General features: G+C 38.3%; 1 protein-coding gene and 2 long non-coding RNA genes across 3 annotated transcripts in view; all 3 read left to right on the forward strand.

Moving 5' to 3' along the window:
* LOC134667950 (delta-1-pyrroline-5-carboxylate synthase) overlaps positions 1 to 25,168 on the forward strand; it is a 267,662-nt gene that overhangs the window by 13,999 nt on the left and 228,495 nt on the right. The window lies entirely within an intron of this gene.
* LOC134668244 (uncharacterized) lies at positions 13,205 to 13,749 on the forward strand. The gene is made up of 2 exons (XR_010098752.1): positions 13,205 to 13,313; positions 13,444 to 13,749. It is a non-coding gene; the product is annotated as an uncharacterized LOC134668244 (long non-coding RNA).
* LOC134668245 (uncharacterized) lies at positions 13,972 to 14,623 on the forward strand. Its single transcript, XR_010098753.1, has 2 exons — positions 13,972 to 14,187; positions 14,318 to 14,623. It is a non-coding gene; the product is annotated as an uncharacterized LOC134668245 (long non-coding RNA).

The following is a 25,168-nucleotide window of genomic DNA, read 5'->3' on the forward strand; positions in this document are numbered from 1 at the left end:
ATGCCTCTCTACTTTAGAACGTAGCCAGCTGGTTTATTTATCACGTTTTATGCGATCAAAGAGTTATCTCGATCGCTTTATTGCCATGCGGGTATTATATTTATAGAAAATACCTTTGAAATTTCATTTCGGAAAATATCATAAATTATTTTTACTTTAGTCCTCAAACATCACATTAAAAAATATATTTTATAAATCTTGATTTTTTAATGTTCGACATTTATTTATTTAACAATAAGCTTAGAAATTTTGGTACCTACTAGCATACAGTAAGACAAGTATAGAAACTAATGCTTACCTATAATATAGAGTCAAAAGTAACATTTCTTCAACTAAAAAATACATTCACGATTCTTCTCTTTCCGCACAGATCTAATAAAATTATTTGCGGTAACAATTGTACTTAGCCTTAAATGTCAAAGTAGAATATTTGTAGAACGTGACGACGTAACGTTCTACAAATATACATAATTACTTATAACAACTGAAAACTCCATAGAACTAGTTGAATAGAAAGACCTTACAGAAAATTCACATCTGAAAAATATTAATTCGCAGATATATTGTTATGCTACTAACCTTAGTCGCCCCTGGGTAAAGTATTTTGCTACCTACTTTCAAAATGAGGTACGTGTTTTGAAGCCACGTTTTCCAATAAATTGCGAGTGTCAAAAGGGCTGTCACGTAGGGCCATTCAAAAAGCATACCGGGTGTGGCGTGTACCACGCCTCATACGCTAGTGATGTGCTGTGTGTGTGTACCTATTGCACATATTGATATTTGTAATATGATTTTTTTTTTATTACCACTGATTTGATATTTATTGGAATCAAATGCACTGTAAAATTAAGTAGTAATTTTAAGTAAGTAATAATAAAGCGATTAATAAGCTACCTAATGCATGTTTGATTCGCAAAAACGTAAAAAATCTTTAAAAAGTTTATGACTTTGGTCGGCAAACAAGTCGCAGTCTGTACTGATGAAACGTAGTGTAGGTACTTACATTGCTTTGTTAAAGATAATACTGCATTTCTTAAACTCTGTTATGGTTATGTCTGTTTTACAATACTCGCGTATCATAAAATTTACGTATTGTCTTGATATTAACAACAGCAATCACGGAATTTTCTAAGTGCTGTCAAAGTGAGTTGTACATAGTTGCTTGCCGTTTGGACTGCTGAGCGTACGTATACGTATAGCTACGCACAACAACCTTCAAATCAAGAGTGAACAGGCACCTTCTGGGCGAGCTCGCTCCATCGTAGGCCACGTCTACGCCTCGGCTAGTCTGTGGCCATGAGTAAGCCCATTCATAATATAAAAAAAAAAGCTCTAGCGCTAGAGTTATGCGCTACACCATTAACTAGTACAAAGTATTTTGCTTATCTACTACCAACATTATTGACTTTCTATGATTATGTAACCTAATCTAACGAACCGTGTACTTTCTGAACCGTTGATTGGATTGAAGTGATCAATCAGTACTTGATTTTACTTTCAATAACCAAAAGGCGGCACCAGAAGTCAAGTCAATATAATTATAAGTATTCTACAAATATTTAATACAAAATCCATTCCCTCAACAGATCCGTAGTAGAAGTAATAAACTAAATTATACACACACCTCTGATAACGACAAAATTGACACCGCACATCGTTATAAGTAGGTACACATGGCTTTTTATTTTACAAACGGGTGTAAGCGACAATACCGCACGTAGACCGTACGTCTCTATAACGTCATAGGAGGCTTCTGCGAACGACAAAAGTGTGTGGAAAATTGGTTCGTATGTTGTTAGCGCGAATTTACGACTTAATATAAAATCGCTTTTACTGCGACAATTTGCCGCGTACGTGATGGCTCGTGTAATAATGTGCATTTCATCTATGTACGCGTTGTTCATTATGTGTTTAATCTGTAATTAGACTTCTTTAGTAACTTAGTGGTTGTTTAAAGAGTTGATATTGGTAGGTTACCGGTGTGTAAAAAATGAGAAAGTAGTTATAATGTACAGTCAAAGAATTTCATTTCCTATCCATTTTATTATCACAATGAGGTCTCTAGAGACTTTTATATTGATTGTCACCGTGACAAGGAATGAAATGGGTTGAAAATTAAATTCTTTGACTGAACCTCAGTAAAAAGTATATAAAAAAGTGATAAAGGTAAGGAAATATTTAAATGTTATTAAGTGCAAGCAAAATGAGCGAATAAGGTCACCTAATAAATAAACGAATATTACAATTAGAAACTTACTTATTGCCAAAAAAGTTATCTTAATTGATTCCTTGATAATTTCAAAAGAAATATTTGAATACGAAAGGAATTTATATTTAAAAATAATTAAGTAGCGCTTGAAAATTGGTTCCTTTATTTTAATGGCAAGCGATAAAATATGAAAATTCCTTCACCATACCATTCGCTAAGATTAAGAAATTGCCAAATAAATCAGGGTACTGTAATTTATTGGCGCGCGAGGGAATTTCCTTCGGTGCTAAAGAAAATCGAACAAATTGATGGATTCCACAAATTCCTCAGTGGAGAACCACTGAACCGAACATTTAAGACGAATTTTTTACCAAAGCCATTTGCTTCAAAAGTTTTTTTTACGTTTTCTATTGAATAGTTGGTACAGCGGAATTCGGTGGAATTGAAAAGCGCGAAAGCGGTTTATGCAGAGGATAAGAGATTTCCTTTGTTTATCTCTTTTACGAGGCAAATGTTTGCGTTAGAGATTTCTTGTAGCTTGATAAAAGCATGCAAGCAAGCATAGGGGTGTATGACTGTATGTGATATTTGTTTCATGGAGGAAAAACTTTAAATAACACTGTTAAAATCTTGAGGAAATTGTTCATTTTACTTACAGAGAATTTCTCAAATCTCACCAAACGTTCGTTGGAATAAAGGTGTAATCGTTTACATCAGATATTGTAGTAATTAAGTATATTGTAAATGTTAATGGTACTACGTGGTGCCATAAGTGGCCTTTTATTACCTAATAATTAATGTAACAAACCAATTAGGCACTCACGATACAAGGAAAATGTCAAAGAAATTAGATCCATCCACAACCTCATAACAAGAGAAATACATTATAATTATTGTACCTTACAATAATACCTTTACTCCTATTACCTTACGGGTAGCTAATTCAAAATTCAATTCTGATTCAATGAGATGATCAAAAAATACTTGTTCCTTGATAATTAAAATCGCAAATCTGCAAAACAAAAGCAACGGAACTGGCGTCTTCAAAGCGAAAGCTATGTCTTAATTAATTACGTTGAGTTGTCAAGCGAGACTGTCGTCGTGGATGTTCTCATAAATTTAGTTTTCGGTGCAGAATTACAGAATAAGAAGGTGGCTTGGACACAGTTAAGGAAAATAGCACAAAATAGAAAATGAAATGATAATTTGCGCTTTTTCGGAAGGTGGGGTTTTGCAAACGTCATTCGTTACAAATTTTGAGAAACCAGTTTAAGATCTAACCACCAATCACAAACAGTCTTTTCGAATTCTTATAAAGACAGCCAAATTTTTACGTAGTAAATTACAAGTTCCTATTTCAATTCATTTATGACCGTATTCGTGGTTGCAAAATGTGAGGACGTCGCTTCTCGTCTCTAGTCTCTCCAGCCGTGTTTATCTGAAGCAAACGTAAATTACAAAGCTATTCGTTGCTGACAGTACAGTTCGCGTACCTTGCTACTGAACTTAAAGGTCCATAAAGGGACATTCTACTTTGGAAACCTATGGTTTATAATACTTTATACAGTTGAGGTAAGTAATTGGGTCGCCCACAGTTCTGCTCCCTCAGCAATATTAGTACTTTATAAGAAACTTATTGAAGAGAAAATGTGTTTTCTGGCTTTTTGTAGAGCTATTCCGCCAAGGAGCCACAAATATAGGTTACAATCATTTTTTCGGAGACGAAAAATTGCATGCCTCCCAATTTTCAATCTACTCGAAGGTTAGCTGGAAGAGATCCCTTATAGGGATAAGTTCGCCTTTGTACTTCCATTACTGTAATGTATTTTTGTAAACCTGTGTTGTGTACAATAAAGTGATTACTACTACTACTACTATTTTCCTTGTTGTATCGGAGGAACGCGGGTACCGTTCAAACTGGAAGATATGGCGGCAAACAATCTATTTCTTAATTATATTAGGCATAAGTACCACGAACTGACAAGAATCAACAATGCTTAAGAACACAGTCATGCACATAAGTAAAATATACAGTATGTAAACTTACTAAAACCTAACCTAACTCAACCCCGTTAATGAATAGGTCACACTGAGCAACTTTTAAAATGGCACTGATCCACCACCACTGAAATCGCGAAAAAAACATTTGGTTGTTTCATACATTTTGCTGGTCTAGCATTGAAATGTTCTATGGGAGAATCAATTTTTTTTTCGCGATTTCGGGGTCGGTGCCATAGTAAAAGTTGCTCAGTGTGACCCATTCATTAACGGGCTTGAGTAAATCGGTTTAGTTTGTTTATATACTGTATATTTATAACTAAGTCCAAGACCTTTTCAAGACAAAGAAAAAACAGTAGAATATCAGTTATTTACGCTCCACGTCACCGATGCGGAAGGAAGGCGAAAATGGACCATTTCTATTCATGTCCTTTCTCGAGATACATCTACCGTCTATCGGTCGGCCATGTTACCCTTAAGGCATGTGTCCGATTTGTGACCAAAAAATATAATATCGTCTTGATTATGTTGTGTAAAACGTTATTTTTGGGATAATGTTGCTTTTATCGTGTTACTTATTCATCATCATCATCATCTTAGCCATAAGACGTCCACTGTTGAACATAGGCCTCCCCCTTTTTTGGGGGGCCATAATCGCCACGCTTGGCAGGCGGGTTGGCGATCGCAGTCGAGTACACCGAAATTGAGGGACGCTGCTGCCCGTCCACCGGTGGTCTTGGACGGTCGTATTATGTAAGTATTTAATATATTTGGTTAATCGTAAGGCTTTAATTATTACGTTTAAATAAGTAAGATCATTAAAATGAGCCGTCAATGTTTTGCTTTTTAATAGCGTATTTGCTTGTAGATACCGCATATTGTGAAATGTCAAAACGAGATCAAACCCAATCATGAAGTAGGTAGCTGCACTTTATAAATGTTGGAGCACCTCTAGGTTCTCCCGTACAGAATACTAGAAAGCACCTGTATATGTAGATATAGAGAGAAAGATTGATCACAATACGTGTATAGGCACATATTATTATTTCATATTTACGTGTAAAGAAGAGAGCTGCTTCCTGACCAAGACTTACGGCGCGATTCGGGAAATAAATTGGAGATTCACTAGATATGAAATAGTAAATATAAGTGACGTTCCACAGCAAAAGGTACCTTATGGCGGCCTCAATAATATTGGAGCGGCGTTAATCATAGCGTAAGCGCCAACCGCCATAAGGTACCTTTTGCCGTGGAACGTCACATACCTTTACTATTTCATATCTAGTGAATCTCTAATTCATTTCCCGAATCGTAAATAGTAAATAGTGTTGGGTAGATCGTACCATCACTAGGCCGTTTCTCACAATATATGTACAGCTACTTTTTGTTGTACTCGTTTCAGTTTGTTTTACACCAGTCCATTTCACAAAATGTATCCTTGTCAATGCGTAGTTGTAAACTCTTGGTACATATATTATTGTAGCACAGAATGCGAACTTTCTCGCTGCGAGCAAACATGGGGCCGAGGAATTTCTATTACTCAATAAACACACAAGATGGCGGGCCGGAATTCGCGCAATTAACCTTGTGTTATATTTCTTTGATAGACCTAAGGTTGGTGAACCCTGGCTTTATAGGGTGGGAGCAGTGTTAAGTTTATGAGGTTTTTTATTTGCTAGGCTACTGCCTACTGGGAAGGTAATGTAGGAATAAGCAGGTTGGGTTTAATGTTCTAACCTAATTATATTTGAGTACCTGTCTTAATAGTAAACGGCTTTTGAAATAAAATCAACGTGTTTTACTTTTTCTTCGGCGTTGTTATGTACTGTTGTTATCGGACATCGGAGGCCGATTTTGGATTAACCATTTGTTAAGGTTTTGATATTGTTACTGTTATGACCTTGACGATCGCTCACGCTAATTGGTGTACGGGAATTCCCTGGAAGTCGTGTCATTAGGCATCTCGCTCGCACTTATTACTGCGCATGATATTCACTGTGATTTCCATCGAGGTCGTATCATAACAAGATCAAAACTTTAACAAATCATTAAATCAGAATTAGGGGCCGGTCTTCAAATGCATCCGTTCATCCAAGCAAAACTGTATCCGATGGAACGAGACATCTGTTTCAATTCCAAGACGCATTTGCTCGATAAAGCATCGATAGGTATATGTCGGACTCATGCATTAAGGTCGGTCGCGTCGGATGCCTACGACTTTAGGCGGCCTTTACATTGGGGTAGGTATTGTGACATCCGACGTGCGAGTGTGCGGGTCCGAAAAAATTGGGAGCGTATTTCCTCTTTTTGAAGGAATAAGATATTTCCCGAGCATTGTTATTAGATCGGGAATATAAACCGCGTTGTCAGCAGTCAGAAACGCTGATTCCCCACCACGTCCAATAATGCTATAACTCACTCTCATCACGTTACGTATTGTCGAGGAAAAACTGCACGCACATAATTTTTCAACTATTTCCTCGCACCAGCTGAGTTACAGCATACGGAACCACGCCTATAAATTTACGGGTGTGATAGTAATTTACGGGACGCGCCTGATTTATGGGGCTCACGCTTCCTTAGCTACATTATTAACGGATTTATTTAAGATTTCATATGCCCGAGTGGTTTTGGCCATAGATGTTTAATGTTTTTATACAGTTTGTACCGTTTCTGGTACAACATTTACGGTTGAACTAAGTAATCGCTGAAGCAATCGATAAAGTTCCAAATTATATAAATAAAAAAAAAAACAGGATAATAATGCGGTCAGAGTATCAAGTCATATTTGAAAAGTGCCAACAAATTCATATATATAACAACATATTCATAAGTATTATTATTATATATGATTCTTTTCGTTGCCTACAATCCTGCACTAATTACAAGTTTTCTGTTTGACCCAATGGTTGACTGGTAGAGAATGCCTCAAGGCATTAAGTCCGCCATTTGTACATTTTGTTATCGTGCAATAAAGTTTAAATAAATAAATATATATTATGAGAAAGATTTTTTTATATGAAAATGGAGTAGGTACCTAATTTAATACTCAAAATTATACAGAAAAATATTTACACAGCAGCGCTTTTATTAGTCAGATTGCCACTTCCCGGCCGCTTTAGTAAACCTCGAAAAGCCAAAACATTCTATTAAAATCTAGCCGCATAATTCAATTGTTTTAATTATTTAGCCTTTTATTATTCCATTCAGGGCGGTTTAAACAATGAGTTAGGAAGTGTGGTTTATAATCCAGCCACGGAGTAATTCAGGGCACGTCACAATTTCAATACAAAACAATGGAGGAGAGTTTTCTTCTTGAAAGTTTTGGGCTTAGCAAAATTTTCCAAAAGGCTGTTGTGGCAAAGGTCACTTGTTATAAGTTCGTAACAATACGTTAAGAAAATATTAAAAGTCTCTTTGCTACAATTTTTTTATTTATGATTTTATGGCAGTCATCATGTTATTGCGTATAACAATTTTATATTAAATATTACAGATTTCCGAGCTAATCATGGTACAGATTACGAGTATCTTTTTCTTTGGACATATGACGTACCTACGTAAAAACAGCAACACTCCTATTACAAAAGGCATAAGGTTCACCGATGTGTGGTTAACAATGTGGGCGATGGCTGATGGTACAAACACTCTTGCCTGAACTTGAGTTTATAAGGTCGGAATACCTTTTATCTCGATACTCAAGGAGGAAGGGTTGCATGTCACCTTTTCCTATGTCTATTTGCGATCTCCTGGGATTGACAAAATAAAAACAGGTTCGCGCGTTCGTAATTTATTCGTTTGTTCGTAAGTTATTATTTAAGCAAAAGAAAAGAATTTCAAACGTTTTTTTTCGTCTTCATATATCCATGGTGATATTCCCACGAATTCGATTTGATTCAAACTAAACTCTAGGTCTGTAACTCCCGTTACCATGCACAATAGTTATGATACTAATATAACTTTATGCATATTAGTCACTAACATAGGTTAAGAGTAATAATAATAAGCTACAGGGCCCATCTAGTAAGCGGCGAGTCACCGCTTGCCTCGATGACGGTGTTTACATTGTTATGGCAGGTGTCCGGACCTCTTTTACAATAGCCCAGTCTCATTGTCCACCCAAATATCAATCCATAAACCGGTATACTGTTCACTTCTTCTACAATAGTCCCAATGCCTGCTGCGACCGGTTCACGGGTGTCTATTGTTGCGCCTGTGAACGGGTTCCAGCAGGCGTTCTACATGACATTAAAACTCTCCAAAGGGCCTCTACGTGTTGGATCTATATCCCCACGCAAGCCTATCAAAAGACCGGGATTTATAGGCCCGTGAAGTCCAAAAAGGAGATACAATAAGCTACTAAAAACCCTAGCCTAAGAAAAATGATGAATAAAGAAAAGTAAATTGGAATAAGCTACTAATATATTATGGAAATTTAATTTCTGAAATAAATAATTATTTAATTTAATTTAATTTAATTAAGTATTAGCTTGCCAGGGCATTGACTTGCTATTACAATGTTTCAGCAACAACTATTTAAAATGAAAAATAAACATATAGTTTTGGACAACTACATACCTACCCAGTCACCAGCAAAGGACAGTAATTGGGTAAGAACACTGCAACGTTTTTACCCCAATGTGTGGTTAAACCGATAAAAAAACACAGTTTTTTTCTCCTCAATTTTCATTTGTTAAAACACAAACCTTGTCATATATTGTGTTCATGTTGGTTTTACCAGGAATGTAAGAGGAGCAATGTAATATTAAAATTTCAGCAAACATTACCAACAGATATTTATTTAACCCCCTTTACCTACGCTCTATATGGCGCGTAATTTAACGAAACGCGGCAAAATTCAGTTCCAGCATAACAAAAGCGACCGTTTATCCGCTATATCCAAATCAACGTCAACAGCGGGCGTTTACAAGCCGCTAATCTGTCGTCCCAACAACGATAAGGCGTATGTCAATATTATCATTACAAACTAAAAAGCCGTATGACACTATGAACGCCGTATGGACTTACTGCATCTTTATTCAACGTCGCTGGAAGGAAAAAGTCGCTTACGTCTGTGCGGTGAAGCTGGCATTCTATACTTAAAACCCAAGGTGGCCCAAGTCCGTTTTCATATAAGCTATTCTAACATATAAGCTCCTAAGGATAAACGCTAAAATTGCGAGGGAAATAAATTGCATTTAGGCCGCTTTGGATCTCAAGCACAGCATTGTCTCGCAAGTAATATTTTAATTAAGCCTAAACCTACCCAATTAAAACTTAACCCTACTGACGTTTGTTTTTGGCAACTTTAATAGAAACTAAGATGCGAAATTAAAGAAGTAACTGATACTTATTTGATTGTCTCAAAAATGACTCGTGAAGCTTTATTACAATAGTTTTTGGGCCTCAAGTAACTCTTAGAACTTTCAAGTAAAATAGCCAACAATCAGCGAAGAAATCTAAATGTAATCTGGCTGTTTAAGTTTTAAATTACTTTTTCATGTTCATGATATTATTGATATTAGTTAAATAAAAAAAAATTAAGAGCGCTCTTACAAGAAAAGTCGAAATAATGCAAAATTGATGATACTAGTCGACGAAATTCAGGACTTTGTGCTCATTATTAGAAACAATGAGTACTTGTTCCAGTAAAAGCGTCTTCTTATCCTTTTAAATATCGTTGTAAATATTAGAAAAAAGACTTATTAAATTAGTAATGAATTTTTTTCTGATGGTCGTTTCCGAAAAATCCCGTGAAGCACTGAACGGCAAGCTCTTATTTGGAAATGTTGAGAAGTTTACTGTGCTAAACCTGGCTATTTTGTATTACTAATATCCTGTACTTTAGGCATATCAAACGATATTTTTCCTACATACCTTTGAGAAAGAGAAAATCAAAGTAAAACGAACTCAATTTTCTCTCCGAAACAAGTGTCAATTTCTACGAAAATCTACTTAATATCGAAGTCATTTTCATACTCAAGCAATCTGCAACGTTTGCTTATACTGTTGGTATACTGTTGGTATACATTAGTGTTTATGAAATTCTACTATAATTTTTTGGCAATTTTTTGAAAACTACTCTATATTACCGATGACGCGCGCTCGCCAGCTCAGTGCCGCGGCAGAGCTTGTACAGGTAGGACGTGTGTCGGTCGACTCCGCACATTTTCAACGGCGACGACGAGGTTTTTTATCATTGTGTGCGGCGGGCGTCGTGTAAAACGCTATACTGTGTGCGTGTAAACCGCAACGAGAGACTTTGATCCTAGCACTGTTTTTATAGTATTATAATTTATAATGGTACAGTTTAATAAACTACCGGACAGGATTAAAAATATTTGAAACGACCGGACATTCTATATGTATTTATTTGACTCAAGACAGTACTCAGGGTCTGATGATGGAGCCGGAAGGTGGTCACCGGTACCAATCAACCATGCAACTAAACCACTTCCTGTTTGGGCACGTTTGATTCGGCTCAACAAGATCTTTGACTTAAGATAGTACTCAGGGTCTGATGATGGAGCCGGAAGGTGGTCACCAGTACCAGTCAACCATGCAACTAAATCACTTCGTGTTTAGGCTCGTTTTATTCGTCTCAACAAGATCTTTGACACAAGATAGTACTCAGGGTCTGATGATGGAGCCGGAAGGTGGTCACCGGTACCAATCAACCATGCAACTAAACTACTTCGTGTTTGGGCTCGTTTGATTCGACTCAACAAGATCTTTGACACAAGATAGTACTCAGGGTCTGATGATGGAGCCGGAAGGTGGTCATCGGTACCAATCAACCATGCAACTAAACCACTTCGTGTTTAGGCTCGTTTTATTCGTCTTAACAAGATCTTTGACACAAAATAGTACTCAGGGTCTGATGATGCAGCCGGAAGGTGGTCACCGGTACCAATCAACCATGCAACTAAACCACTTCGTGTTTAGGCTCGTTTTATTCGTCTTAACGAGATCTTTGACACAAAATAGTACTCAGGGTCTGATGATGCAGCCGGAAGGTGGTCACCGGTACCAATCAACCATGCAACTAAAACACTTCGTGTTTGGGCTCGTTTGATTCGGCTCAACAAGATCTTTGACTTAAGATAGTACTCAGGGTCTGATGATGGAGCCGGAAGGTGGTCACCAGTACCAATCAACCATGCAACTAAACCACTTCGTGTTTAGGCTCGGCTTATTCGTCTCAACAAGATCTTTGACACAAGATAGTACTCAGGGTCTGATGATGGAGCCGGAATGTGGTCACCGGTACTAAACAACCATGCAACTAAACCATTTCGTGTTTGGGCTCGTTTGATTCGTCTCAACAAGATCTTTGACACAAGATAGTACTCAGGGTCTGATGATGGAGCTGGAAGGTGGTCACCGGTACCAATCAACCATGCAACTAAACCACTTCGTGTTTAGGCTCGTTTTATTCGTCTCAACAAGATCTCACACAAGATAGCACTCAGGGTCTGATGATGGAGCTGGACTGTTGCCACGGGTACCAGTCTACCATGTAACTGAACCACTTCGTGTTTGGGCTCGTTTGATTCGTCGCAACAAGATCTTTGACACAAGATACTACTCAGGGTCTGATTATGGAGCTCGAAGGTGGCGTCGGGTACCAGTCTATCACATAACTGAACCACTTCGTGTTTGGGCTTCGTGTTTGGTTTATCAACTAGTGTCAAAGATCTTGTTGAGACGAATCAAACGAGCCTAAACACGAAGTGGTTTAGTTGCATGGTTGATTGGTACCGATGACCACCTTCCAGCTCCATCATCAGACTCTGAGTATCACCTAGTGTCAAAAATCTTGTTGAGACTAATCAAACGAGCCTAAACATGAAGTGGTTTAGTTGCATGGTTGATTGGTACCGGTGACCACCTTCCGGCTCCATCATCAGACTCTGAGTATCACCTAGTGTCAAAGATCTTGTTGAGACTAGTCAAACGAGCCTAAACATGAAGTGGTTTAGTTGCACTGATTTAAACTTTCACGATTATTAAACATTATCAAACTGCACAACGGGACTTAATCGCGTATTTAAGTTTTAAGATTTACCTCCGACGTTTCGAGGACGGCGTTGTCCCCGTGGTCTCGGAGAAGACTGGCTCAAGTTGACATCAACATCTTCTAGCCGCGCGAGTTTTTCGAACTACCCGCACTTGGTCTTGTTTATCAGTTTGAACGTTTTGCGCACTAGGGATGTCACTCTGTCGACACACAACACTAACGATATTCGATTTATCGACTGTCGATATTCGTTTCCGCTTACATTTACTAATGACTGGATTCCATGTGGATGAGATCTTAAAACCCTCGTCCCGATTAAAATTGCAATGTTTTTTGATTTCAATGGCTTCCCGCACTTTTCTACTGTAGAAATGGCGATCCGTGGAGAGGATTTTAGGGTTATGCAGCTCAATCCAGTGGTTTGGTCCTGACTCCAGCAAATGCTCAGCCACCGCAGACTTGTTGACCTGACGATTTTTGACAGCTGCGATATGTTCCTTAACTCTTTCTGCTATGGTGCGCTTAGTTTCTCCGATATAGGAACTACCACAACTGCAATCTATTTTATAAACGCCAGGTGACTGGAACGGAATAACGTCCTTCGGTGACCTTAGGCTCCCTGCTACTTTGGATAAAGGTGTGTACACCGTCTTTATAGAGTACTTTCCAAGTACTGTGCCAACTTTATCCGTTACCCCCTTTTACATACGGCAAAAATGCCGGCTGTCTGGAGACATCAGGACGTTTCCGCCTTGCCTTTCGTCTGGGTTGCCACTTTTTTACCTTGTACCCGTTCCTCCTTAGTACCTCCTGAATATGCGACATCTCGCTCTCTAAATATTCAGGGTCACACAGATCATGTGCTCTGTTTACTAGCTACTAGGGTACAAGGTAAAAAAGTGGCAACCCAGACGAAAGGCAAGGCGGAAACGTCCTGATGTCTCCAGACAGCCGGCATTTTTGCCGTATGTAAAAGGGGGTAACGGATAAAGTTGGCACAGTACTTGGAAAGTACTCTATAAAGACGGTGTACACACCTTTATCCAAAGTAGCAGGGAGCCTAAGGTCACCGAAGGACGTTATTCCGTTCCAGTCACCTGGCGTTTATAAAATAGATTGCAGTTGTGGTAGTTCCTATATCGGAGAAACTAAGCGCACCATAGCAGAAAGAGTTAAGGAACATATCGCAGCTGTCAAAAATCGTCAGGTCAACAAGTCTGCGGTGGCTGAGCATTTGCTGGAGTCAGGACCAAACCACTGGATTGAGCTGCATAACCCTAAAATCCTCTCCACGGATCGCCATTTCTACAGTAGAAAAGTGCGGGAAGCCATTGAAATCAAAAAACATTGCAATTTTAATCGGGACGAGGGTTTTAAGATCTCATCCACATGGAATCCAGTCATTAGTAAATGTAAGCGGAAACGAATATCGACAGTCGATAAATCGAATATCGTTAGTGTTGTGTGTCGACAGAGTGACATCCCTAGTGCGCAAAACGTTCAAACTGATAAACAAGACCAAGTGCGGGTAGTTCGAAAAACTCGCGCGGCTAGAAGATGTTGATGTCAACTTGAGCCAGTCTTCTCCGAGACCACGGGGACAACGCCGTCCTCGAAACGTCGGAGGTAAATCTTAAAACTTAAATACGCGATTAAGTCCCGTTGTGCAGTTTGATAATGGTTTAGTTGCATGGTTGATTGGTACCGGTAACCAACTTCCAGCTCTATCATCAGACTCGGAGGTACTAAGGAGGAACGGGTACAAGGTAAAAAAGTGGCAACCCAGACGAAAGGCAAGGCGGAAACGTCCTGATGTCTCCAGACAGCCGGCATTTTTGCCGTATGTAAAAGGGGTAACGGATAAAGTTGGCACAGTACTTGGAAAGTACTCTATAAAGACGGTGTACACACCTTTATCCAAAGTAGCAGGGAGCCTAAGGTCACCGAAGGACGTTATTCCGTTCCAGTCACCTGGCGTTTATAAAATAGATTGCAGTTGTGGTAGTTCCTATATCGGAGAAACTAAGCGCACCATAGCAGAAAGAGTTAAGGAACATATCGCAGCTGTCAAAAATCGTCAGGTCAACAAGTCTGCGGTGGCTGAGCATTTGCTGGAGTCAGGACCAAACCACTGGATTGAGCTGCATAACCCTAAAATCCTCTCCACGGATCGCCATTTCTACAGTAGCTAGGTGCGGGAAGCCATTGAAATAAAAAAACATTGCAATTTTAATCGGGACGAGGGTTTTAAGATCTCATCCACATGGAATCCAGTCATTAGTAAATGTAAGCGGAAACGAATATCGACAGTCGATAAATCGAATATCGTTAGTGTTGTGTGTCGACAGAGTGACATCCCTAGTGCGCAAAACGTTCAAACTGATAAACAAGACCAAGTGCGGGTAGTTCGAAAAACTCGCGCGGCTAGAAGATGTTGATGTCAACTTGAGCCAGTCTTCTCCGAGACCACGGGGACAACGCCGTCCTCGAAACGTCGGAGGTAAATCTTAAAACTTAAATACGCGATTAAGTCCCGTTGTGCAGTTTGATAATGGTTTAGTTGCATGGTTGATTGGTACCGGTAACCAACTTCCAGCTCTATCATCAGACTCTGAGTATCACCTAGTGTCAAAGATCTTGTTGAGATTAATAAAACGAGCCTAAAAACGATGTGGTTTAGTTGTATGGTTGATTGGTAATGGTGACCACCTTCCAGCTCCATCATCAGACCCTGATTACTGTCTTGTGTCAAAGATCTTGTTGAGACGAATCAAACGAGCCCAAACACGAAATTGTTTAGTTACATGAGAGACTGGTACCCGTGGCCTCCTTCCAGCTCCATCATCAGACCCTGTGTATCTTCAGTGTCAAAGATCTTGTTGAGACGAATCAAACGAGCCCAAACACGAAGTGGTTTAGTTACATGATAGACTGGAACCCGTGGCCACCTTCCAGCTCCATCATCAGACCCTGTGTAACTTGTTTCTTGTAAATAAGCGAGTACCTATAATTTCTTTCGAGTAATATACGTTCATAAGTACGAGTATGGGGCTATTCATAAATTACGTCGTTTCAAATGGGAGGAGGGGGGGGGGGTCTGGACATCGGATGATGGTAGCATGACGTAGGAGGAAACAGAGTCATCCGAAGCATGATTTTTGGATGATTTGAGGGATGGGAGGGTCAAAAATAGATGACGTAATTTATGAACAGCCCCTATGTACATTTGCACTGCATTTAGTATTTTCGTACTTACCAAATAACAGTTTTAGGACTTTATAAGTTAAGTACAGTTAGTGTTGTTATGGTTGATTTCAATATGCTTCGCGAAGGATCAAGAATGTTTAATCCATCATTGTAGTGCGAGTGTGGTAGAAGGGATCGGAATACTGAGCTCGCACGGCCTGCCGCAGCGCGTAAAATACCTAAACTCGCTCAACCCCGAAATGTAATAGCACTCTTAAACTATGCAATGACTGACACATCAATGCAGAGGGTTTTGCGTCGATGAGTCAAAACATTTTATAGCTTATCTAGAATTAAGCGATTTTGAAAAAAATATATACTTTGTATGTGGCAAAAGTTCATTTCTAAAACAAAACTTGAAACTTTGTAAACATACATACAAATACAAAACCAAAAAGTAATATCAGCGTTTTCAAAATTGATCCCCTAAGGTGGTGAAAAAGTGGTTGGAAGATAGTGGTTCGTGGTGGTTCCGTGGATGTTGGTAGTGAGGTGATGTAAAAGTGGCTGAAAATTTGTATTGAGAACCAAATTGTTTTTCGAGTACCCTCACTCATCTTGAAACTTAGTACTTAGATGGTACAAAGAAATTATTACAGGCTAATGTTAATTGTAGTAAAATTATTAACTCAATTGCTATTATTTGCTGAACAATGTTTGTTATAAATTGAAAATAAATAATAACAACCAATATAATTTAGGGCTTCTTAAAATACCCACTACAAAATTAATTTATCAAATAAAATGTTCAACTGAAATTTCACGTTTTATTTAATTCAATAAATTCACATTTTACACGAATAGGTACCTATTTTATCCATTCGGACAATAAACAAGTTTCACACATGAATTCCATTTGATCAAATCCGAGTTTATACATATATGTATTTGCATCCCATAGAATGGTTCTATTGACCGTTCTCGAGCTCGTCTCGTCCCCAATTTCGAAGAGCACTAGCCTTCTGCCTTATTCACGATTCCGATCGCTTCATTGTAAAGTTTCCAGCTTCATATGGCCTTAAATCAGGTGCAAATCCTGAGACTAGATGGCAAGTTTATACCTACTACTTAGAGTGTTTTTCAAACTTTTTATACTAAGAAAATCTTTACAAAACACTTTTATGCCATGGTTCATGCCTTGATGCGATCAGATGACGCCATCGCAAGACTTGTGTCAAGATAATGCTAGACGTGCTCGACTTAACTCAGTGATTCTTAGTATAAAACGCGGTAGTTTGGTATGATCATTCTACGTAAAGCGGTAAAAAGGTCTTAAAATAAAATATTTTAATAATATACATATTTATTTTTAGTACCGAACTGTAATAAATTGGCGTACAAAATAAGTGTGAAAGTGAATTATTATTATACCTACTGATATTATAGTTATTCCAATTGAGAAGCACTTCTGTAAACAATAAATTATTCGCTTCAAAATTTAAGTTGTGAGTGAAATCGGGGCAGCTTGTGAATCACATAGCAGGGTAAAAAAAGGTCGAGTGATATGTACCGGTCCAATTGAAAGGTTCGACTATTACATTATTCGTAGCGCCTTCGACCTACAGAGTTACTGAAGATGAAGGTGACTTAAGGTACGTTGCCATTTAAACAGGCTTGTAAATAAATAAATATTGTTTTCAATGCGGGATATTTTTAAACCGTTATTTATTTAAAAATAAACAGGAATATGTAAAATCTAGGCTACTTAAGTACCTTAGTATCAGTGGGGCATTCATAGAACTAGATTCTCATCGGCTTGCGTAATATTCGGACAGGTTGAACTCTATTCCCACAAATTATGAAGAAAAGGAAAGCTAAATTAGCTCTGGCATACCGACGAATAATTGCTGTCGTACTAACGGTAGTTATATTGATCGATTTATTTATTAAAACTTTTTTGCACCCTAATCCTAAATACTCTATCAGTCAACCATACAACCAAACAGATTCATAGTACAATTCAATCAAAGAGAAAAGTTTACCTAGAGGTTTACCATGCGAAAATGCCTTTGATCTGCAAAGCATTTTTTCTAAAGCTTTGCAACATGCCATTGTTTTGGATTTGTTCTCAAACCAAAAGCATTTAAAAATCGTAGGTTTAAAATTGTCAAATATTGACGTAAACCTAGCGAAGCAAACGCCACAGGGAAACGGGTTAGCTGCCAATTCCGAAGGCCTTAGGCTGTACGATACCTCGCGTCGCTCAACTTCGGCATTTGCGTTTTCATTTTGTGTTTTGCCCTTACATTGTTTTTTTACTTTGGAGTTATTGGGATGCTGTATTCACAGTAAATATTAAATTTGTATTAAATTACATGAACCGGCGGCGTGTCGCTAAAAAGATACTTAAATGAGACAATTTGTCAATAGTTTGTAAATATTTCGTATCTCATCTCATCATTGTCCTTATAGGTGAAGACTGAATTATCTACGTTACTGCTGCGGCCTGGACGCGGGCGCTAAATGTCTGAATTTCATTGATAAAATGGGGATTAAAACATAGCGATATTAATACCGCAGCAGTAATTGCGGAAAAATAGAATGGGTACTAGCCCATAATATGTACAAATACTGCATTTTCCTCTTCACAATAAGGATTTTCATGTAATTCCTTTTCAGTGTAGGTATTCGTATTATTGAACAATAGAATTTCACTACTTTTCAGTCCCTTCTTCTAAGTAGGTAACCCAAAGCTCACAATTTTCATTGGACACAATGGCACTGCATACACAGTTAATATAAGTACCTACGAGAATGCGGCGACTGATCTGTAACGTAAGTAGTGTATTGTTTTTTTTCTGTACCTATAGATGTATTTTTTTAATCAATAGTTCAACGTATGTAAATTTATTTCTGGTTTTTCTGTTTTTTTCTCATTTGTTGATTATTTTTGTTACATGCAGTGATGATTTTACCCGATGGTCTCATCGGAATATCTTTAAGTTGCCAATCTCGTGCTGATATGAGACAAACTCGTAGCGTGACCTTTTCCTTCCTATGTGTTTTCTTTTTTGTATAAAATTCTCTTCCGTGTTCCCAAAGTATCAAATGCTTGAATTTTGAATTTACCCCAATGGACCGACTTAGAAATATAACTAACTCTATTCATCACTAGGTACATTTCCGACATTAGTAATTCTAATTCCCAAGCTTCAAAAGTTCGTGAATAGCCCGATTTGTAAGCGTAGGTAAAAAGTTCCAAACTTCGTCTTCATTGTTGCAACTTTGCTCTCTGCGTTATACATTCAATTGTCGAGTTTGTAAGAAACCCCCGGTTTCAGGATTTAGGGGCGGTTATCAGTTTTGCTCCTTAATAAATTTTCTAGTTTCCTGATAAAGTATGATGTTAGAGCGTATTCTTGCCGCGTAGAAGGTAAGGCTGTGGTTAGAAAGAAAATGAGCGCTTAGATCAATTACATGTACATATTTTAGATCCATCTTCCCACATTATCTTTCTAATCAATATTTTGGTGGACCAAACGAGTATCAGATCGTAAGTTACTTTTTTGTATTAAAAACGGCTAAACATGATCACCTAAGGTTGCTACATGTTTACTTCTTTACAGTTCCACCATTTTACATCATGGCCAATTCTAGACAAGCTATTACGAAAACTTGATTAACAGATTTCAATTTCCTATGAAAATCACTTCAACCAACAAAAAAGGATTTCCGTAATTGCATTGGAAGGCAAACTTATTTTCACCGGAGACAGAGGTTTCTCTGCCGCCGCTCCTCAAAAGGCGTGTCCTTATTCAACAGAGCTAATGTAGTTCGCTCTGGACAACGGACATACCACGCTACTGTTATTTACCTAATACATAAGTCCTAATTGTATTCATTTATTGCGCTTTTTAAATTCCTCTCCGCTCTTCCAAAGGCGTGGCCTTACCCAACAGCGCTGGCAACTCTCTCTGGACTGCGGCCAGACCACGCTCCTGTTGCCCGACGGATACTTTACTCCTAATTGCATCCGAGCTGTTTGTTTGTACAATCAAACTAGTATTTTAGATTAATTTACTTTTGATAGCTGTCTGTGAGATGCATTTCGGTTCGGTCGTACTTATTTCATTTGGAGAGCATTAAAACTATATACATCGTAACTTTATTTTATATCGACTTGACATTACTAAGCTTGCAGTTCGTCTCAGTTTGCTTGGTGCAATCACAAATTAGGGATGGTTGAAAGTGACTCTTGGTTTAACGATTGATACGGCTATCCAAATCGTTAGAATTATTCAAATAGAGTGTTTTGTCACAGAAGAAATAATAGTACTGCCGAACAGAAAGGACACTTCCTACAAACCCGAAGTTTGACAGCGATTCAGGGTCGAATCATACTATCCCTTTCTAATATATGGCAGTATCCCTTTCGGCTATTTAGGGTTCTCAAAATTCAAGTGATTATATTACCTGTGGTCGTGCACGCACAAGGAAGTCAAGTGGTGCCAACCCTAATAATTGCTCGGAGCAATGCTGAGCCGAGCGGAGCCGAGTTGGACCGAAGTCAGGAGTGTGTCTCCCCACTGGTATTGTGACATATTTAGAAGCACTAAAAAGTGTATTATGATAATAATTAGGTAACTACTTATAACCATTTTTGACGTTTACATTGTCAAAAGAGTGATAGGATGAATATTAACTAGAGTTATTCACTATTAAGTATGTTTCGTTATTAAGGCATCATTATTCTTAAATGGAGACCTATTAGGCTCTCCGAAACATGTCGCGCGAGTGACTAAAACGTGTGAGTTTAACCGTAGAATTAGCTTATTATCATTATTCTTGGTAATAATGTAATTACAAAAATGACAAATATCCAAGGGTAGGTATTTGATATTACAAAAGTTACTAAGAAACGCGCAGTTTTTTTTATCTTACTTATATGCAAATTAAAGCAAATATGAGCATGACTGTACATAACTTATAGCTGAAAAATCCGTGAAAAAATTCAGCCTGGCAGCCAAGTCCATTCACAGGCGTCGACCGTTGACCCCATGCGTCATTCCAATTTTTACAAGCTTTTATTTAGTTTCACCTGACCGTTGTCTGTTTGTCGGTCTATAACCAAATCTTGCAAGTAAAATTTGATCCACTTCCCGGTTTCCGATTGAGCTGAAATTTTGCATGCATGTGTAAATCAGATGACAATGCAATAATATGGTACCATCGAGCTGATCTGATGATGGAGACAGGAGGTGGCCATAGGGACTCTGTGATAAAACAACCCAACCTAATTGTGTTAGGGGTTTTTAGAATTGTCTCGATAAGTATTAGCTGTCTGTCGTAAGAAAAGTACAGCGATAAAAGCTTGTACCAAAAATGAAATTTTTGCCAAAAACTTATTAAAACATACTCTTTACTCCTAATTTAATATTGATATATTATTAATTTATTAGCTGCAGTGCTTCTCTCTGTGAGTACGAGCGAGATCACGGGCGAATGACAAAATTATATCAAATTGATATACGTACATTTGTAAGTTCGAATCGGCGTCTCAAGCAAGATGACGTCGCACATCTTAAAACGTCTAGATTCACGGTTAGGGGTGCAAATTTGTATGGCAGTAGATATGTCGGCGGCCGATCGTAAGATCAGGCATATCGTGAAATTCCTAGGCATATCGTGAAACGTGAAAATCTTTCACTCGTTCCCTGAGTCGACGGAGCCCCGCTACGCGGGGCTCCTATTTCTGGACAGTTTGCCCTTCGGGCATCTGAAGGAACCTAACGAACCTATCCTACCTATATATTGGATTAATGTGACAATCGTTAAAACATTACACAGGAACATTACGATCTGCCTGATCTTACGATCGGCCGCCGACAGATACATGTGTGCGACTGTGCTTTGGTGACTTGGGCCCACTTGCACCATTCTACTAACCCGGTGTTAACCGGTTAAACCTGGAGTTACCATGGTTACCAGTACAATTTGACACTGAGTTAACGGTTTAACCGCATAACCCCGGGTTAGTGGGATGGTGCAAGTGGGCCTTAGGGTGAGTTTGCACTAAAGTTAAGAGAATACAGTTTTTAGAGCTCTAAACGTGTATGTGGTAACTACTTACGATCGGGCTTTTTTATCACCAAAGATAGAATAGAATAGAATATATAGAAGCGTTTATTTGCAAGAATAGGTAGGTACAAGGTGTTACATAGGTACTTACTCACTGCTGTGGCGCAACGACTCTAAGTGGATTTAGTGGATCTTGGCCTCTGACACCAAAGACCTCCATGCTACCCTGTCCAAAGCCGTCTCTGTCCAGTCGACGGCGCCGAGTTCGCTAAGATCTTTCTGCAGTTCGTCTCTCCAGCGATACCTCGGGCGTCCAGACTGCCTTCGGCTACTTGGTACTCTAGAGTCCCTCCGGACTGCACCATCTTCTCCCAGGCTTTCGTTTCTCTAATGGTGTTACATGTATAACGTGTGTATGTTGTATGTATGAGAGTGTTATTGTCACAGTATTCAGCCAAAACAGCCAATAGCCATTTGTCGCCTGCGACGGTTGACAAAGCTATATACACTTTGCATCGCGCTGTCGAGTATAAAAGGGCTTTTAGCTTAATACGAGTACATAGGTTACGTACTTATATTAGATATCTCGTACGTGTCCGACAAAGTAGTACCTAATTTTAAATTTGATGGCTTTACATAGACTTGTCAATGTCATCTTATCAATATCTATATCGGATCAATGTCATCAATATCCATCGGATCAGTAAACGGCAGCGATAAATAATAGCCATATTAGGGCAAAACTTTTAACCGTTCTCGGACCGACGGATTAAAGAATTTTCGACCGACCATGGTTTAAAGCTATTCTCACAGTGACACAGCGATCTGCCACAAGCGACAAATCAATCATCCCGTCGCCGACGCGTCCTCAGTGGTATCGGACAAGTTTAGGCACCGTTCCTTACTTTTTATGTATACGTATTTAAATACATTAAGTTTGTTGCCGCAAAAAGGATGATTCACGTTAGACCGGGCCGTGTCCGGGCCGGAGCTTACATTTCTATGACATGACAAGCGATCACGTGATGCTTTCCATAGAAAACGATGCGCCGGAAGCTCCGGCCCGGACACGGCCCGGTCTAACGTGAGTCATCCTTAAAGATGGCCGATGCATGGGGTCGAAAAGTGCTTGAGTGGAGACCACGGACTAGCAAGCGCAGCGTAGGACGTCCACCCACAAGATGGACGGACGACCTTGTTAAGGCCGCCGGAAGACGCTGGATGCGGGTCGCTTCCAACCGGTACGAATGGAGGTCCAAGGGGGAGGCCTATGTTCAGCAGTGGACGTCTTATGGCTGAGATGATGAAGTTTGTTGCCAGATACCAATTTTATTTACTATACATCTAGAGTTAGACAAAGACAAATCTGCAGCGATTTTGATTGCCCACGCACTGCAAGTGTTACATATTTTAAACGTCAAACTTCTATGAAATTATGACGTAAAAATAACACTTGTACTGCGTGGGCTATAAAAATTGCTGCAGACTTTTCTTGGTCTAACTCTAGTTGTTTTTATTGTATACTGTGGTAAGGTTAAAGTTTGTGTTACATAATGTTTAACCAAATTAGTTGAAGTAAAATTTAATGAAGTCCTCAGTTGCGGCATAACAGTTAAGTTAACCCTTCCGCGGTCAGCAGAATTAGCTGGCACTGCAGAAGCAAAGTACATACAAAGATAAGATAACACACTTTGTGAAACAACGACTAACTTTGCAAGTCTTCGGATTTAAATGAACTTATATTAATTATAAGTTCATTTACTTTTAAGCTTGAAATATAACTGTTTGTTAATAAATAATGACATATTAAGGTCATAATAATGTTGTCATCGACTATCTGCAGAATATTTTTGGTTAAGTATATGCTAAGTAAGTGTTAAAAGACTAGGTACGTTATTCTAGACCTTTTCTTACCATAGATCTTTACACAAATAAGTATACTTGTAATTTTTTCCTATAGTTATAGTTGTAAATACGTATTTCCGTAATTTTTTGAGGTTATGTTAGCCATCTATGTATTTAGTATGAATGTCTAGAAATAACTTCTTAACTATAGTTACGTAGAGTATATCTACTCCTCATTATATTTACTTACCCGTTACGTACTCATCTCAAATAGTGAAATTAAGTAGGTAATTTTTAAAATGGCTACAAAGGTAAATACGGTGTGCTGGTGTGCAGTTACAGCGTTTTTTAAACAAAGTAACCAATCTGCCGTGTGATTGCTTTATGCAAACGTTATCCAAGTTTTAGCGAACATGCATGGTAAGTCAAGATAACCCCGAGGTCTATTTAGAGGATACAGTTGCCAACAGTTTAAACCCGGTTTATGTTAACTGCTACTGTTAGTTATGAGGTTTTGGGCCATAGGATTTGATAGTTATGTTACGGATACGGGTAGGGAGCGGTCAGGTAAGCAAACTCTCTCAAATTCAAGCCATTTTCGCGGACCTTTACCTAATAAGTATCTATGTCACCTTTTAAAAAGTATGTCTCATTTTTTTCGTTTTAGTGGTCAGTAATTATACTTTAATACAAAAAAAATGTATTAAAAGCTTTTATTCCTTGGTTTATTTCCTAAAAAAAGTTCAGTAATTTCATCTTATTAAAACAATAGCTAATAAACTTTTTTTGCTTTTTTTATCATCGCGATTAAGTTTTTTTGCGAGTCTTTAATTATATTGATGACACAAGTCATTTAAGTAAAATAATGCTACCATTCTTAAATTTGAATATTTTTGCGATTTTATGTTATTTCAACATAGATTCGGCTCCTTCCGTCCCAGAGAACAGAGAGACAGAAATAAAAATGTCCCAAAAACTTCATACTTTTTTTTCTGTAACACGCCATCCAAAGTATACAGAATGGTGGTAACATAATAGAAAAACATTTAAGGACACTTTTTCTACGAGGATCGAAGGAGCTCGAAAACTATTCAATACAAATTTCATTTTTTGACAAAAATATGCTGATAAAGTGTAAAAACGACAAGTTGCAAAGCTGCCTAGGAAAAGAGCAACAATATTTCTGTGTTCAGTGTTGCCAACTCGGATTTTGAAAAAATGCTAGACTAATGTCTAGATTATGCCAAAATTATGCCAAATATTTTTGAAACACCTATGCTAAAAAATGCTAAAATATCACTTGAAATTAGACACTTAAAACACATACATTTTTCAAATTTACCGCCTTTTTCTACTGACAAGATCTGCTTGACCAACTTTATATAGTCCGTTGACGTCCATCCGTCCACAAAAGTCAAAATTCATATGAAAATATGAACCACATAAGGCGATGGCGCATATTGTTGCTGCCAAGTTGGTGGAAACTTGGCTTAGACTAAATTATGCTAAAAATATGCCAGATGCTAAATGGAAAATTTTGCTGCCAAAGCGAATGAAAATATGCCAGATCTGGCATCATTTATGCCAAGTTGGCAACACTGTCTGTGTTACAATTACTCAGCAAGCTACATAGATACAACATTTCAAAATCAATAACCCCTATAAACCCCAACGGTTATTATAGCTATGGTTGCATGGCTACGTCTCTATTCAATTCCCCACACTGCATTGTTATGTTGTCCCACGTTATGTTGTGCTGCGTTATGTTGGTGGATATTTATGTGCAACAATATTGTTGCCGGGGGCTGGACGCGCGTAAATTGTCCATGAAA

Source organism: Cydia fagiglandana, chromosome 10 (genome assembly GCF_963556715.1).
Source record: "Cydia fagiglandana chromosome 10, ilCydFagi1.1, whole genome shotgun sequence".
NCBI lineage: Eukaryota > Metazoa > Arthropoda > Insecta > Lepidoptera > Tortricidae > Cydia > Cydia fagiglandana.